Source organism: Hyaena hyaena, unplaced genomic scaffold (genome assembly GCF_003009895.1).
Source record: "Hyaena hyaena isolate Hyena2069 unplaced genomic scaffold, ASM300989v1 scaffold_179, whole genome shotgun sequence".
NCBI classification, from domain to species: Eukaryota; Metazoa; Chordata; class Mammalia; order Carnivora; family Hyaenidae; genus Hyaena; species Hyaena hyaena.
This window is the reverse complement of record NW_024080812.1, coordinates 2,116,448-2,132,234: the sequence shown is the minus strand read 5'-3', so window position 1 is coordinate 2,132,234 and position 15,787 is coordinate 2,116,448. Positions and strand designations below refer to the sequence as shown.

The following is a 15,787-nucleotide window of genomic DNA, read 5'->3' as shown; positions in this document are numbered from 1 at the left end:
GGAGAAACTGCCACTTACTTGAAGGTCTCTGCCCAGCCCCTCCTGCCCCCATGGAGAAATAAGACAGTCGGTTCAAAACCTTGATGTTGTTGAAACGATGCTCAGCATCCCTCCTCATCAGGGAAATACAAATCAAAACCACACTGAGATACCACCTCACGCCGGTCAGAGTGGCTAAAATGAGCAAATCAGAGAACTCTAGATGCTTGCGAGGATGTGGAGAAACGGGCACCCTCCTACACTGTTGGTGGGAATGTAAACTGGTACAGCCCCTCTGGAAAACAGTGTGGAGGTTCCTCAGGAAACTAACAATAGAACTCCCCTATGACCCAGCAATAGCACTGCTAGGAATTTACCCAAGGGATACAGAAATGCTGAGGCATAGGAGCACATGTACCCCAATGTTCATAGCAGCACTCTCCACAATAGCTAAAACATGGAAAGACCCTAAGTGTCCATCAACAGATGAATGGATCAAGAAGATGTGGTTTATCTATACCATGGAATACTACATGGCAATGAGAAACTATGAAATCTGGCCATGTGTAGCAACATGGATGGACCTTGAGGGTGTTATGCTGAGCGAAATAAGTCAGGTAGAGAAGGACAAATATCATATGTTTGCACATATAGGAGGATTAGGAGGAACTTGACGGAGGAACCAGGGGGAGAAGAAGGGGGGAAATGGTGGGGGAAAGGGAGAGAGGCAAACCATGAGAGACTCTTGAATGCTGACAAATACTGAGGACTGATGGATGTGGGGGGGAGGCAGGGATGGGGATAGAGGAGGACACTTAGGGGGATGAGCACTGAGTGTTATGTGGAAACTAATTTGACAACAAACTATTTGTAAAAATAAATAAATAAATAAATAAATAAATAAATAAATGTTATAGGAAAAAACAAAACAAAAAACCCTTGATGTTATAGGAAAAAGAAAAACAAAAAACCCTTGATGTTGTAAGTTCCAAAATGATCTAGAATCCCACCTAGATGACTGGATTTCCCCAGTTCTCATTCCCTGAGTTCTATCAGCTCCCAACTCAGCTTCCCTTTCCCCCTCCCTGCCACTTCCTCTTTTCTCTCTCCACCCCCATCCTACTGAGTCCCCCTCTGCCTGGCTCTCTCTTGCTTGGTGAGCTCACAGCTGCACTGGACAGATCCTTCTGCATTGATATATGTTGTCATTACATCAGTTCTACCCTGCCTTGCCCTCCAGGGCTGTTGTTGCTGTCTGAGAAGATCACTGGAGAGTTGGAACATGATGTATGACAAACCAGTCAATTTCCAGGCACCGTATTGGTCTAAGGATCATGAAAATACAGACCCCTGAGCTTGCTGATCTCAATGCGCAGGGCTTCAATACATATGTTTAATCAGTAGCCTCAGGGTTTTATGATATAAGGTCAGATGGGGAATCACTGCCCTCCTTCACACTGGAGTCTTTGACAAGCCTTCCTTCCACCCACTGCTCTGTGAGCTTCCAAGTCTCTACTCTTTGGGCACCTTGCTAGTCCTTTATACCTCCATTTAGTAACACTTACTAGGTGCATATAATATGCCAGATACTGGGGCAGACCCTATCTTTCTCTTTACAACTACCCTCTAAGGAAAGAATCCTGATTCCTGTTTACAAATGAAGAACCCCTTTCTTCCCTGCTCTCTGCCTGGCTCTGTCTGGCTCTGTCTGGCTCTGGAGGCCACAGCTGGACTGGATAGATCTTTTGCCATGCACCCCACTGGGAAGACCCAGGATTCAATGACAGGCATGTCTGGCTTTGAAGTCTGTGGCCTAAGTTCACAGGTCACACTTGCCACACTTTGTTTCCTCGCACAGTGCCTGGAAAATGGTAACTACTCCATAAATATTTATTCCAGAGTAACTGAATGAATAAATGAAAGAAGAGTCCATTCCCAAAGTTAGGACACTCCCACCATCCAACACACACACACACACACACACACACACACACACACACACACAGAATACAGAATTCTGCCTCTGGACTCTCATTTCCTTCCTACCCTGCATCTCTCTGTGTGTCTGATCACTGCCCTCCTACCTGAACTGGACAATGGCCCTGAGCCTCTCTGACCCAGCCCCTGGTTGCCCTAGTTGCTTCCAGAGATTCAGCAGTACAATTGCCTTCTGACTTCTTAGTAACCCACGAGCTGCCAAGCTTTGCCCTTGGCTCCTGAGGCAGAGGGCTAGGGCAGGTCTGGCCCCTGGGCTCCTCGGACTCTGAGGCCCCTCCCCCTTCTCCTCTCCCTCCCTTTTCCGTTTTACTCTCCTTCCAACAACTGAGAACAAGGCACTGAAGGTAGAAGTCAGGGTGCTTGATTTGGGAGAGTTCTGGTGAAGTAGGTAGGGTTTCTATGGAGACCAGATCTCCACTCAGAGAAAACAAGTGGTATTAGGAAGTGGGGTCTCTAGAAAGCCCAGGACATGGGAGGATGAATCATCAAACATGCGTCAGTTCTCCCAGAGCTATTCTTTCTCTCAAACCGTCTTTCTTATCTATTGCAATCTTGCAACAAAGAGAACTCCTTGAGATATCACAATCTTTTAAGCTAGTAGAATAGATATTAGCAACCTGGGAGAGTATCTCATCAACATTAGGCCTCCAGCAAATATTTGTTCAAAGAATGAATAACAAAAGCTACCTTTTATACAGAAGTTGCTATGACATGCCAGACACAATACTATCTCATTTAACCCTTTCAACAACCCTAAGGGGCAAGAGTTGTTACACCATTTTATGAATGAGGAATTAATTAAGCACCTGCCCCAAGGTTACATCAGCACAGATGTGGTGAAGCTGGGACTTAAACTGATGATGTCAAACCAGATGGTATGTGTGTATACACTGATCTCCTCTAAGCCCTGGAGTGGTTAGTTAGCATTGAAAGTATTCTAATCAGGAATCTGTAGTCTAGAGGGTGATTACATAAGCGCTTTAAATGGCATCAAAGCCTACACCAGCAGGCTGAATGTGCTTGAGGTATGCTAGAGGTTTCCAAAGTATTCTTCTCTTCTCCTCTCCCTCTCTCCTTCCCATTCATTTATTTATTCACTCATGATAACTGACTTTTAAGTTGTTCCAGGTACTCTATTAGATGCCCAACTATAAACTTGGATAAACCATTTCCTTGCTTCCTGCCTTAGTTTGTCCTATTGTAAACTGGGGAGGAAAAGGCAGGATTATGAGAGAGTCACCATAGCAGAGGGGAACTTTGCAAAACTGAAGTAAGGAAAAAGTCATCTTGGGCACCATCTTTGGTGCTGTAGTGGGAGAGAGAGGAGAGCAGGAAGGCTGGTGTGAGCCTGCTGGAGTCTCCGAGTTCCCAGATCCCTCTACGGGTCCATGCAGAAGCGGTACTCATGACACCTAAAGCTCATTCCTGTTTGATATTAGTTTGTTATTGCAGTGGCCTGACAGCAGAGAGAGGAAGAAAGCCATTGAGCCAACTGAAGTCGAAGACTCAGTTGGGCCACTGAAGCTGAGGATCTCCTTTTTTACTTTCTGAGAAGAGGATGAGGCCTTGGTGGCCCCTCACTGTGAACAGGTCTGAACCAATTTGGTCCTTTGGCGACTGACAGGTTCCTACACTCGCGGCCCCTGGAGATGAGAGGTGACTGGAGACCATTCGTCTTCTCTTCCATAACCTCCTACAGATGGGATAGTTAAAAGGGCCCAAATTCTGTCACTTATACAGACATCAGCAAGTAGGCACAAACATTCCTACAACCTGCTTCAAGGGAGTTTGGCCTGGTCTGGTTCTTACATACACATTATTCACGTGAGGGCCCATATCCTCTTTCTGGCTAACTCCAGAAACTGATGTTACTGTCAGGATGTGATCAGTGGCCAGTTTGACTGTTAGTCTCAGATCCATGGAAGGCTACATAGAAGGTGGCTTAAGACAGGAAGATTGTTGGGGCACCTGGGTGGCTCAGTTGGTTAAACATCTAACTTTGAATCAGGTTATGATCTCATAGTTCATGAGTTCCAGCCCTGCATCAGGCTCCAGCTCTCAGCTCTCCATTCTCAGTGCAGAGTTGGCTTCAGATCCTCTGTCTCCCTCTCTCTGCCTGTCCTCCGCCCCTCTCAAAAAATAAACATTAAAAAAAGACAGAAGGAGGGGCGCCTGGGTGGCTCAGTCGGTTAGGCGTCCGACTTCAGCTCAGGTCATGATCTCACAGTTCATGGGTTTGAGCCCTGCATTGGGCTCTGTGCTGACAGCTAGCTCAGAGCCTGAAGCCTGCTTCGGATTCTGTGTCTCCCTCTCTCTCTGACCCTCCCCTGCTCACGCTGTCTCTCTCTCTCTCTCTCTCTCTCTCAGAAATAAATAAAACATTAAAAAAAAAAAGACAGAAGGATTGTGGGGAAAAGATAGTGTCTCCACATCTCAACCCTTAATTCAAGGGTTAAGTTAGGGGTAGGCCAGCCTGGAGGTTCATAGGGATTCATCCCAAGATGGGGTGGCATGGGGTGGGGGGAGGGCTGTGGTTGAGGGTGATGGAGGAGCCAGGTTTCCCTCACTGAAGCTTTCATAGCTGCCTCTGCTGATTGGTGACCAATGGGGGGTCGTGGAGGAGATACCAGAACCCCAGCCAGACATTCGTGGGATGGTGGGTAGAATCTTCCTGGGCTGCCAGCATCGGGTGGCTGGAGTCAGGCAGAGGAGGTGACATCAGCAAAGAAGGCTGGTGGGACAATCTCTAGCATTAGATGGGAACTCTGCCCTCCTGTGACCTTCCCTGCTAGCCTGGTTATTGATTACCTGCAGCCCCTGAGGAATACTAGGCTCTAGAATTGTGGGAATCACTCTCTCCCTGGGACAGAGGACAGGATGAACTCATTCTCCTTCAGGCATCCACTCATTTTGGTGAGTATTAGGTAAAGACTAAAAATAATAATTAAAAGAGCTATAAAACTCAGCTATAAAGGACATTCTTGGGACAACTGGGGAAATTTTAATATGGTCTCTATGGTAGATGATAGTATTGTATTAATGATAAGTTTCCTAAGTGTGATAATGTTAGAACACCCTTGTTCTTGGGAAGGTACCTGTTGAAATATTTAGGGGTAAACGATCATGATGTTCACAACTAACTCCCAAATAGTTTAGGAAAAAAAACATATATTATAATATATGTAATATATATTAGAAATATGAAATACATAAAAATATATAATATATAACTTAAATAGCACAAATATTCAATGTAATATATTATAATACATATATGTGTGTGTAAAGGCAGAAAGTAAACATGGCAAAGAGTAAATGGGTGTTTAATGCACTATCTTTTGCAACTTCTGTCAGTTTGAAATTTTCAAAATAAAAGCTGGGGGAAAAGTTTGAGGGAAGAAGAATAGCTATCACTTATTGAATAATGATTGGATTCCAAAATTTATGTAACTCTATTATCTGATTTAATCCTCAAACCAACTCCATAGAAAGAGATCATGCATATTAGAGAAAAGGAAACTGAGTCCCAGAGAGGCTAAGGAACTTGCTCAAGTTTACAGAGCTGGTATTGAGACAGAGCCCAAAGGAAGGGGGAGGTCACAGGGAGGAGTGTGGTTGGGAGACCAAAGGCTAACACTTTCTTGAGCCTTTCTGTGTGCTGGCAGTGTTTTAAAATCATCCATGCATATGAACTCATTTAATCCTCCCTTTCTAAAAGCTTTGTAGTTCGTGATAAATCACTTAACTGGTGTGGTGTGAGGGAACAAAGGGGCACTCAAAACACACTGAGAGAAGTGTAGGTTGCTGCAGTCTCCTTTGAGAGAGATTTGGTTGCATCTAATGAAATTTAAAATTCATATTGTGTGTAGAGCCAGCAATACCACTTCTAAATATTAAACCACAAAGATAGTCATAAATATGGACCAAGAAGTATGCACACACATATTCACTGTAGCAAGGTATTTCCAAAGATTGGAAACATCTTAAATATCCATCATTAGGAACACTAGGGGACCCCTAAAAACATAAGGCATCTCTAAGTGTACTGATGTGTCATACAGAGTCAACAAATGGTAATGTCAAGAGAAAAAAAGGGATGCTTCCTTAGTGTTGAAAGGGGATATAAATGAATACATATATCTGAATATATATACAGCTGACCAGGAACGATGCCAGGATTAGGGGCACCAACCTCCATGCAGTCAAAAAATCTGAGTATAGGGGTGCCTATACTGGGTGCTTCAGTTGGTTGGAGCATCCGACTCTTGGTTTCAGCTCAGGTCATGATCTCACAGTTCGTGAGTTCAAGCCCCAGCTCGGGCTCTGTGCTGACTCTGCAGAGTCTGCTTGGGATTCTCTCTCCCTCTCTCTCTCTGCCTTTCCCCTGCTCGCTTGCGCATGTGCTCTCTCTCTTCCTCTCAAAATAAATATATAAACTTAAAAAAATTAAAAAGAAAATCTGAGTATAACTTTTGACTCCCCAAAAACTTAACTAGTAGCCTACTGTTGACGGGAAACCTTACTGATAACAAAAATAATTGGTTAACACATAGTTTGTACATTATATGTATTAAATACCGTATTCTTCCAATAATACGAATTTTTTTGTATTTCTAGACATGTGGCTCATCTGCAAATTTTTTGAAATTGTCACAAATCTTCAAAAAATTTCCAATATAATTATTGAATAAGATCCATGTATAAGTGGAACTGTGCAGTTCATATCAATGCTGTTCAAGGGTCAACTGTATATGGATACAAACATATGAATGCATATGGAAATTCTATAAAGTATTTATGAATACCTTATGTATAAAATATCTTGAAAGGAAATTTTGTGTTTGGGGAAGAATGATCTGGGGGACAGGGGGAGGGTGGGGGGTAGACATTTTTCATTGTCAGCCCTTTTATATTATTTGAAATCTATGTTCATGAAGGTGAATGAGGGCATGGATGAACCAATGAATCATCCTTAACAAACTCCGGAAGACTTGCTTTTGGGCTTCCTTAGGCATCTTCCTGAGTGTTGAAGGGATAGCAGAGGCCAGTGTCCCACAGTCTGGGGTTGATGTATCTCAATCCCCAGGAGCTATGAATCCATTTGCAAGTTTAGCCCCTGGAGTCCCATCTGCCCAGTTGAACTTTTGCCCTTGGCCTCCTGAACTACTACTACCAACTACTACTACCAGGACCAGCTTTCTATAGTATCTGGGCTCTCAAAGTTGTGCATGAGAATTGCTTGGGGAGGTTGTTAGCTGTGTGATCTGGCAGCCTCACCTCCAGAGATTCAAATTCAAACTTGGGGTGGAGCCAGGGGATCCTTCAAGGCCTGGAGTGAGTCTTCCAAGCCCCTTTGCAGAAGTGGGCCCTGGTGGTGGTTGGCTCTTTCAGGCCTAGACAGAGAGCCTACAGGATTGGGTAAGAAAGCTCTTTGAAACGTGGCTCCTTCCCTTTTATAGTTTCCATATGCACCTTCTTTACCCAAAACCCGCCTAACCCAAGAAGTCGAGTGTTCCGATCCTCTTTGGGTGTAGAACTGTACCCATGAGCTAAGGGACTGCAAGCCCTTAAAGAACGAGGGTATGAAGACTGCTCTAGCTGCCCAGCAGGCAGTGTCCTGTTTGCCTTTCTGGTTCCTCGGCCTGCTCCTTTAAACATAAATAATGCATAGACATACATACATAAGCAAGCACAGTACATTTTGGGCCATGGGAAGCTTTTTTTTTTTTTTCCCTCAAATTACAAATCATAGTATGGTCTAGCAGTGGGACAGCCTGTTGGAAATAAGGACCTGTGCACTAAATATCCGGGCGTTACAGTTCTCACAGATTGCCAGCAAATACTGGGACTTCCTTTGGGGGTGAGGTCTGGTCTTGCTCCCCATCCTGCGAGGGTCCCAAGCCGGCCGGACGCTGAGCAGACCCTCGGGCGCCCGGCCGGCCTCCGCGGCAGCTGGTGCGGCCCCGGCAGAGAGTTCCGAGCTGGGGCCGGGAGACCCCGGCGCCCCAGGGACGAGCCGGGCGGTGCGGGGAGGTGGGAGGCTGGAGCCTGCTGAGGTCATTTCCTGTGCCTCTCCGCGAGCCGCCCGAGGAGCAGCGCCGGCGCTCGGCCTTTAAGGAGCCGCCCGGGAGGAGGGGGCGCGGCGCGGCGCTGAATGGGGCGCCGCGAGGCCGGGCTTGGCTTTGTGCGGCCAGCCCGCGGGCACCCCGCCGGGCCCCCGCCCCGCCCACCGCGACCCCTGCTGCCTGGGAGCGGAGACCCGGCGGTCGCCGCGGACTCGGGCGAGAAGGACGCAAGGTCAGCGGCGGACGCGCGCGGAGGGCGCCCGAGTGCCGGGTGGGCGGCGGGAGCGCCCGCGAGCTGGCGGGAGGTGAGCGGCCGCGCGCGCCCCGCAGGCAGGGACGGGCTCGGGGGTGTGCGCTGGCCGGGAGGTGTTTGGCGGGGCGGAGGCGAAGGGCTCCCTCCGGCCGGACGGCGATTCCGGAGCAGGTGCCTTTCCATCTGGCGCTCGGGGCGCTGGCGGCCGCGGTCGGCCCCGGGGGACTCGCACGCCGCGGCGAGGAGTCGCCTACCTCGGGAGGAGCGGGAGTTTGGGACCGGCTCGAGCCGGTTGCCCCCGGGAAGGGCCCTCGGGCGCACTTGCAGGCGTCCCGCCGCGTTGCCGAGCTCGCTCGCTCTCTCGCTTTCTCTCCCCTTCCCCCTCCCGCCCTCCTCCCCGCCTCGTCCCAGGTAATCTCTGATTTCTCGGCAGTTCTCTTTGGGATTCTGTTGGGTCAGGCTAGACTCCTAGAGGCAGGTCAGCCAAGCAGAAAAGAAAACAAGTTGGGCACTGAGTGACAGCAGTAGCTTTGTGTCCTAGGAGCCGTAGAGAGGACTTTGTCACCAGGGACGAGGAAGCCTTAATGGGGGTGGCAGAGGCAGTGAAGACCCTCACCTGGGAGAAGAATGCGCCCCGTGTGGGTTTCCTCCCTGCCAGAACATCTCCATAAGCTTTTATTGTGGGTCCATCTCAAAGCTTTTGGGCAGAACCTTAGTTCCTGATACAATTTCCACTTGAAAGATCATTTTAATAACAATTTCAGTGGAAAAGCCGTGGATTCCCTTCGTCAGGCTATTTTAGACTTGTCTTCTGTGTTCCAGACTCTACATGCGGTAACATCGCTTAACACTTTACAGAACATCATTACCTAGTGTTTCTGCATGTTTTTATTCCCATTTTACAAAGAAGGAAACAGTCTCAGAAAAATTGTGATCTGTTCAAAGTTATATAGCTATAAAATGGGAAAGGCAAAACTCAGACCCTAGCCGCCTCCATTCCAGACATGGGGTGTAGTCTGTTATCGGCTACCTTCTCTCTCATGGACTGCTGAGGGTCTGCTCAGAGTTGGATTATGGCAGAGTACCCTCTGTGGTCTCAAACTCATTGAGAATAACAACTGAGTTGAGAAAATGTGGTGCCCCTTCTGCCCTCCTCAGAAGTCACCAGCCGCTGGGAAGAATCATGTACCTCCTACTCTGCTCCCCCATTGTGCGCTCCTCTTTACTATTCCCTTCTCTCTATGAGGCTGTGTATCCATGTGGGGAACTCTGTGCTCCTTTTGGTTTGAAGAGTGCTTTATACACGCTGAGGGTAAGATGCCAGGGTTCCCTCAGTCCTGATCTGGGTGAGTTCACAGCAGGCCAGCTGCTGAGCCACCATGCGGCATTCTCTGGATAGCCCAGCTGAGTCTTCTCTGGAAGGCCCAGCCAGCTGAGCCGTCTCTCCCTTCTGTCAGAAATGAATTCGAGGGGCACCTGGGTGGCTCAGTCGGTTAAGCGGCCGACTTCTGCTCAGGTCATGATCTCATGGTTGGTGGGTTTGAGCCCTGCATCAGGCTCTGTGCTGACAGCTAGCTCAGAGCCTGGAGCCTGCTTGGGATTCTGTATCTCCCTCTCTTTCTGACCTTCCCCTGCTCACGCTGTCTCTCTCTCTCTCTCTCTCTCTCTCCCTCTCTCTCTCTCTCTCTCTCAGAAATTAAAAAAAAGAAAAGAAAAAAAAGAATTTGAAACTGACCTTCATGGGGAAACCAGGCACTTATTGCTGGCTGGAGTATGAATTAGAATAGTCTCGGGGAAGACAATCTGAACTATTTGGCCATTTAAAAAGGTGTATCACTTAACACTACAATTCCATTTCTGGGACTTTATCCTTCAGATATTACTCTGATGTATATGAAATGACATATACTCATTGCAGTGTTGTTTATTTTAGCAAAGTTTTCAAACAGCCCAAATGTGTGTTAATAAGGGACTCTTGGGGCATCTGAGTGGCTCAGTCAGTTAAGGGTCTCACTCTTGATTTTGGCTCAGGTCGTGATCTCACAGTTCATGAGATCGAGTCCCACGTTGGGCTCTGTTGGGATTCTCTCTTTCCCTCTCTTTCTTGGCCCTTCTCCTGCTGTTGTCCATGATCTCTTTCTTTCTTACTCTCAAAATAAATTTTTTAAGGTTATAAAAAGCTTTATAAAAAATAAGGGACTCTTAAGTCATGTAATATCTACACAGTAGAAAACAATAAAGCTATTGAAGGAATGTAGGGAAGATGGAGCAAGTATGTATGTTGATATAGGAAGATCTTTAAGTTATTGGTTAAGGACAGTGTGTAGAGTATGCTACCATTTATGTTTGTGTATGTGTATGCAACATATACGTGAATGCTTGTGTCTACACTGGGTATCTCTGGAAGACACAAAACCCCATAGCACTGTGGCTGAGGGACAAGGTAGGAGGAAGCCTTACTTTGTACCATATATGTGTTTGTTCAGTACTCAAAGAGATAAAGGGGCGCCTGGGTGGCTTAGTCAGTGAAGTACCCGACTGTTGATTTCAGCTCAAGTCGTGATCTCATGGACATGTGATTGAGCCCTGACTCTGGCTCCGTGCTGAGTGTGGAACCTCTTTGAGATTCTCTCTCTCTCTCTCTCTCTCTCTCTCTACCCCTCCCTCACTTATACTCGCTCTCTCACTCTTTCTCAAGATAAACTTAAAAAAAAACCCGATAAAATAATTTTTAAAAATCCCTGATGTCTCTGAGGTGGATCTGGTAGTGAGCACATGTATGGGCCACCTCTCCTAGTACACCCAGGCACTGTTGGTTTACCTTTTCTTTGTTGATAGTAGCTATCAATATTGAGTGCTTACTATGTTCCAGGCTTTGTAATAGTTCTCTTAGTTCTCAAAAAAAATCTGACCTAGTATGGCCTATGAGATTGCCATTTTTTGAAGGTCAAAAAATGGTTAATGTTGATAATTTCATGATTTAACCTAATATTATTGCCCTCCTTTTCAAATATTATTGCTCTCAATTTCAAAATGGAGCTGTGGCTCAGAGAGGTTAGGCAAATGGTTTAAGGTCACATGATTAATTAGTGCCTGAGGCAGTACTCAAACCCAGGCTTATTTGACACTAGACCTGGGCGGGGATTGAGGGGGATCTCTGTTCTTTCTCTTTATTGATTTTTTTCTCAACGGATGCTATTCGTGATTGTCCTAGTCCTTTCTGGTATTTAGATCACGGAAGGCTGGAACATGCTCACCTTTTCTTATCTTCGCACATTGTGAAATGTGCTGCTCAGCACCCAAGAGTAAAACACGAATTGTTGGCTTGACCAGATGACATGGTGCGGTCAGAGGGAGCTCTGCCCATGTGTGCACTCACCCTCCCCCAGCTTTGTCCCCTGAAAAGGGGCACAAAGCTCTTCCTTCCCCATAGTTGGGCCGGCAGTCTAGTGTAACACTTGTAGAAGATGATGGTAGCCTACCACTAGCAAGTGGAAATCACAGAAGGTGGCCACACTGAGAGTGAACCATAGTGAGGTGACACAGGGGAGCCCAGTAGAAATCATACCCAACAGAGTTCCTATTACCTTCTGAAGCCTCCTGCCGTGCCCTCTGAAATCTTTCATTTAGGCGCTTGTATTGACTGGTCCTCTTTGCAGGGAAGTTCCAGGATATTTAGACTATAGATCTGAGCCTTACAAGCCATGGGATCTTTATTCATCTTTATGTCCCCAAACTTGCCTGTAGAAATCACTTCACAAAAGTTGGTTGAATTAAATTTAATCTCAGCATTTTGTCACTTTCTGGTCAAATCTCTAAACATTCCAGAGCCATCCCAGGTCAAGTCTGTGTTTTCTCTGATACAGGCTCAGAGTCTGAGGTCACCTAAGGACTCCCTGTGTCCTCTTTTCATCACCCATCGTGCATGCAGCCCCTGCCTCTGAGGCATGCTCCTCCAGCCCAGGATGCTGGAGGACTTAGGGAGTTCCAAAGCAGGAGTCAAGGCTGCACGGTCACTTGCTGGGCAGTTTAGCCTGCTGGGCACTAGTAGGAATCAAGAGAAATGGGTTTCACGAGAGTGGCCATGAGTTGACCATTGTAGCTGGGGGGGAGGGTGCGTGGGGATTTATTGTACTATTCCCCTTACTTCTTGTATATATTTGAAGCTTTCCAGACCAAAAAATGAACATTTGAGCTGGGTTTTGTCCCTTCTCTCATTTCCTCACCTATTTTGCCGTTAATGTTCTATCTGTGTTAGTCTAGCCGTGTAGCATGAGACTGCCACCACTACCGAACATCTTTATGGAAAGAGGATGTTCTATATGCTGGGAGATTGGGATTCTTGGCCCAGCTCTGATACCTCTTAGCTTTCTGTCTTGAGGCACGGATGTGCTGGGTTTTCTCATCTATCTGTTCGTTGTGAATAGTATCACTTGTCCTACATCTCAGGGATATTGAGAGGATAAGGAGAGAAATAACGCCTGTACAGTGCTTTGGAAAGTTAAAACCCGTTCTGTAAATTCATTTCTGCTCTTCTTTGCAGGTCTTTCTGGGAGATACGAGTACAAGGTGACTGAGCAGGTGAAGTTCGCTGTACTGGTATTTTGCCTTTATGTTTTGCCTCATGCTTTTTAGCTGCCGCAGCAACTACCTGCTTCTGCTGGAAGAGCCTCTGGGCCACACGCTTGGCAGCAGGCACCTTGCTCCAGTTCCCTTTCGAAACCCTGCAGCTCTCTTCACATGCTAAGACAAGCCCTGTGCAAGCCCCCCCCACCCCCACCCCTCCCACCCCTACTCGCTGCTCAGGGCAGGGAGAGGCTTAAGCAGAGCACTTGATCTCTTTGAAAGTGTGATGTCATAAGATGCTTGATTAGGAAAGCACTCCCTGCAGTCTAGGGATAATTTCAGATATCAGGGCCAGGCAGAGGCCAATGATGTGTTTTATTTCCAAAGCTCCTGGAGATTTTGATGATTGGTTTTCCACCGTCTTCAAGGAGTCTGAGCTGTAGCTTTGACCGTCAACAAGAGGGTACCACAAAAGGACTTAAGTTTCCCCTGCCCCTAGGTTTTCCTGGGGTGTTTTTACTGCTACTGTTTAGCCCTGAGCTAGGTTGCAAGATGCTCAGGTCCTATGTTCAGATCTGCCACTTTTTTTATTTTTATGAGGAAAAGCAAAATCCCCTTAAAGGACAAAGCAAATCCAACATGAAGCCTCTGGCCTTCTCTGGAGGCCCCATGAGGTTGTTTTGTCTTTTCAGCTGTGATCTTAGCTCAGAGAAGGTCATGTTTTGTTTTTGTCCTTTGTCTTCCTCCCGTTCCAGTCGGTCCCAGTCTTTTGAGGTGGGGATTGCTGGGAGGTCACAATGTTGGATTGTTTGGGATGACAGTTCCGGGAGAGCAGGGCTGAGGTCATGTGTCCAGTGTTCTGAGCAGCTCAGAACCGAAAGACGCAGACACCAGACCTGTCAGTGTTTAATTGTTGGGCCCTTCTCTGCAGGCCTCCTGACCCTGTTTTTTAAATGAAAAGTCTGGACATATGATGAATGTCTGTGTTTATGAAGGTTATGGTGTCAGAATGTTTGAGACCAGGATGCCCTAGAAAATCTTGAATACAGGTTCACCCTAGTGCCAAGGATTCTCAAAGATCCCATAAAATATTTCTCTCGTGCTGAACAATCCAGCTCACTCACTCTGTGAAATCAGAATTCTTTCCAGTTTCTGGATGGATAAAGAGCAGAGTTGCTAAGAACAGGGACTTTGGGATGAGAATTCCAGCCCCATTGCTCCCTAGCTCTAGAACTCTAAGTTAGTTAGCCTCTCAGTTCCTCAGCGTCCTCATGTGAGAGTGTGGACAGCAGTGCCCACACCTTGTCATATGTGTTGTCCTGAGGACCAAAGAGGCCATATGTGCCTGGCATACACTAAGATCTCAGTAAATGATAGCTATTTGTGGTAGGGGAGAAAGATTCATGTAAGGCAAATGTGAGGTGGGAAGCAGTATTGGCAGGTAGCACGTTAAAGACAGGCTCACTGGTCACCGAGGCAGTATTTGGCAACAGTGCAGGAGTCGGCTGGGTTTTCTGAGGCATGTGGCTCCTAAAGAAAGGAAAGGGGATTTAAAAAAAAAAAAAAAAACAAAGTTCTATTCCAGAAAATTCAAGTAAAAAGACCAGTATAAAGAACTCCCATTGGGGCACCTGGTGGCTCAGTTGGTTAAGTGTCTGACTCCTGGTTTCAACTCAGGTCATGATCTCATGGTTCGTGAGCTCGAGCCCTGCACCGGGCTCTGGGCTGACAGTGCAGAGCCTGGTTGGGATCCTCTCTCTTCCTTTCTCTCTGCCCCCACTACTCGTGTGCGTGCTCTCTCTCTCAAAATAAATAAGTAAACTTAAAAATTAAAAAGAAGGGGCACCTGGATGGCTTAGTCAGTTAAGCGTCTGACTTTCGCTTAGGTCATGATCTCGCTGTTCGTGGGTTCGAGCCTCGCGTCGGGCTCTGTGCTGACTGCCAGCTCAGAGCCTGGAGCCTATTTCAGAGTCTGTATCTACCTCTCTCTCTGACCCTCCCCTGCTCACGCTGTCTCTCTCTCTCGCTCTCTCCTAGAAATAAATAAAAATATTTAAAAAAAATTAAAAAGAATTCACATATACCCATCACCCAGCTTCAAAACTTACCAATATTTTGATAAACCTGATTTTATGTATTTCCTTCCTACATCACTGCTGACCCTCAGATATTATATCATTTCACCTATAAGTCCTTTTATCTCTGACAGATCACATTTTAAAAATATTATCAACCTAAAAAGTTAAGTCATTCCTTAAAAATCACCTAATACTAAACTAATCATATGTCAGGTTTGGGACAGACCCAATTTATGCCTGTTGCCAAGTGTAATTATTAGTAGCAAGGAGGATTTTAAAAGTTCTGGTGACAGACATGCTTTCCAGCCCATATGTCTCCTGTGTTCACTCTGCTTGTGTCCTCTCTTGTGCACACTCATACATGCTGCTTCATTTTCTCATCCCCAACCAGTTGTCTTCTCTAAAATTTGTCTGAGAGACATCTGGATAAATTTCCCTAACTGGCGATATTATAGGTGTCTGAATTTGTATCATTGTTTCCCAAAGACTTGTGGCATTCTCCAGAGGTTACAACAAGCTGCTACCAATGTTTTGGTTTCCATTAAAAAAATGTTTTTTTAATGTTTTTATTTGTTTCTGAGAAAGAGAGAGACAACATGAGCGGGGGAGGGTCAGAGAGAGAGGGAGATACAGAATCTGAAGCAGGCTCCAGGCTCTGAGCTAGCTGTCAGAGCCCGACGTGGGGCTCGAACCCACAAACTGTGAGATCATGACCTGAGCCGAAGTCGGACGCTCAACCGACTGAGCCACCCAGGCACCCCTCCATTTTAGAACTTAGAGTGAGAATCTTTTCTCTAAGTGGATTTGATGACAACTGACGGAATCCCAACTCAATAGAAAATGGTCAA

The 15,787-nt window shown here is 46.5% G+C and overlaps 1 protein-coding gene across 8 annotated transcripts in view; it reads left to right on the top strand.

Annotated features, from left to right (window-relative positions):
• The first annotated feature begins 8,134 nt into the window (after nt 1-8,134).
• Nucleotides 8,135-15,787, top strand: part of PLEKHH1 (pleckstrin homology, MyTH4 and FERM domain containing H1) — a 50,074-nt gene continuing 42,421 nt past the window's right edge. For 3 of the 8 annotated variants that reach the window (XM_039240688.1, XM_039240690.1, XM_039240691.1), the window contains exon 1: nt 8,135-8,347. The gene's annotated coding sequence lies outside the window, so the exon portion shown is untranslated. Of the gene's footprint in view, nt 8,348-12,838; nt 12,877-15,787 lie in introns of all 8 variants that reach the window. The other 5 variants (XM_039240689.1, XM_039240687.1, XM_039240686.1 and 2 more) reach the window with 4 other exon arrangements.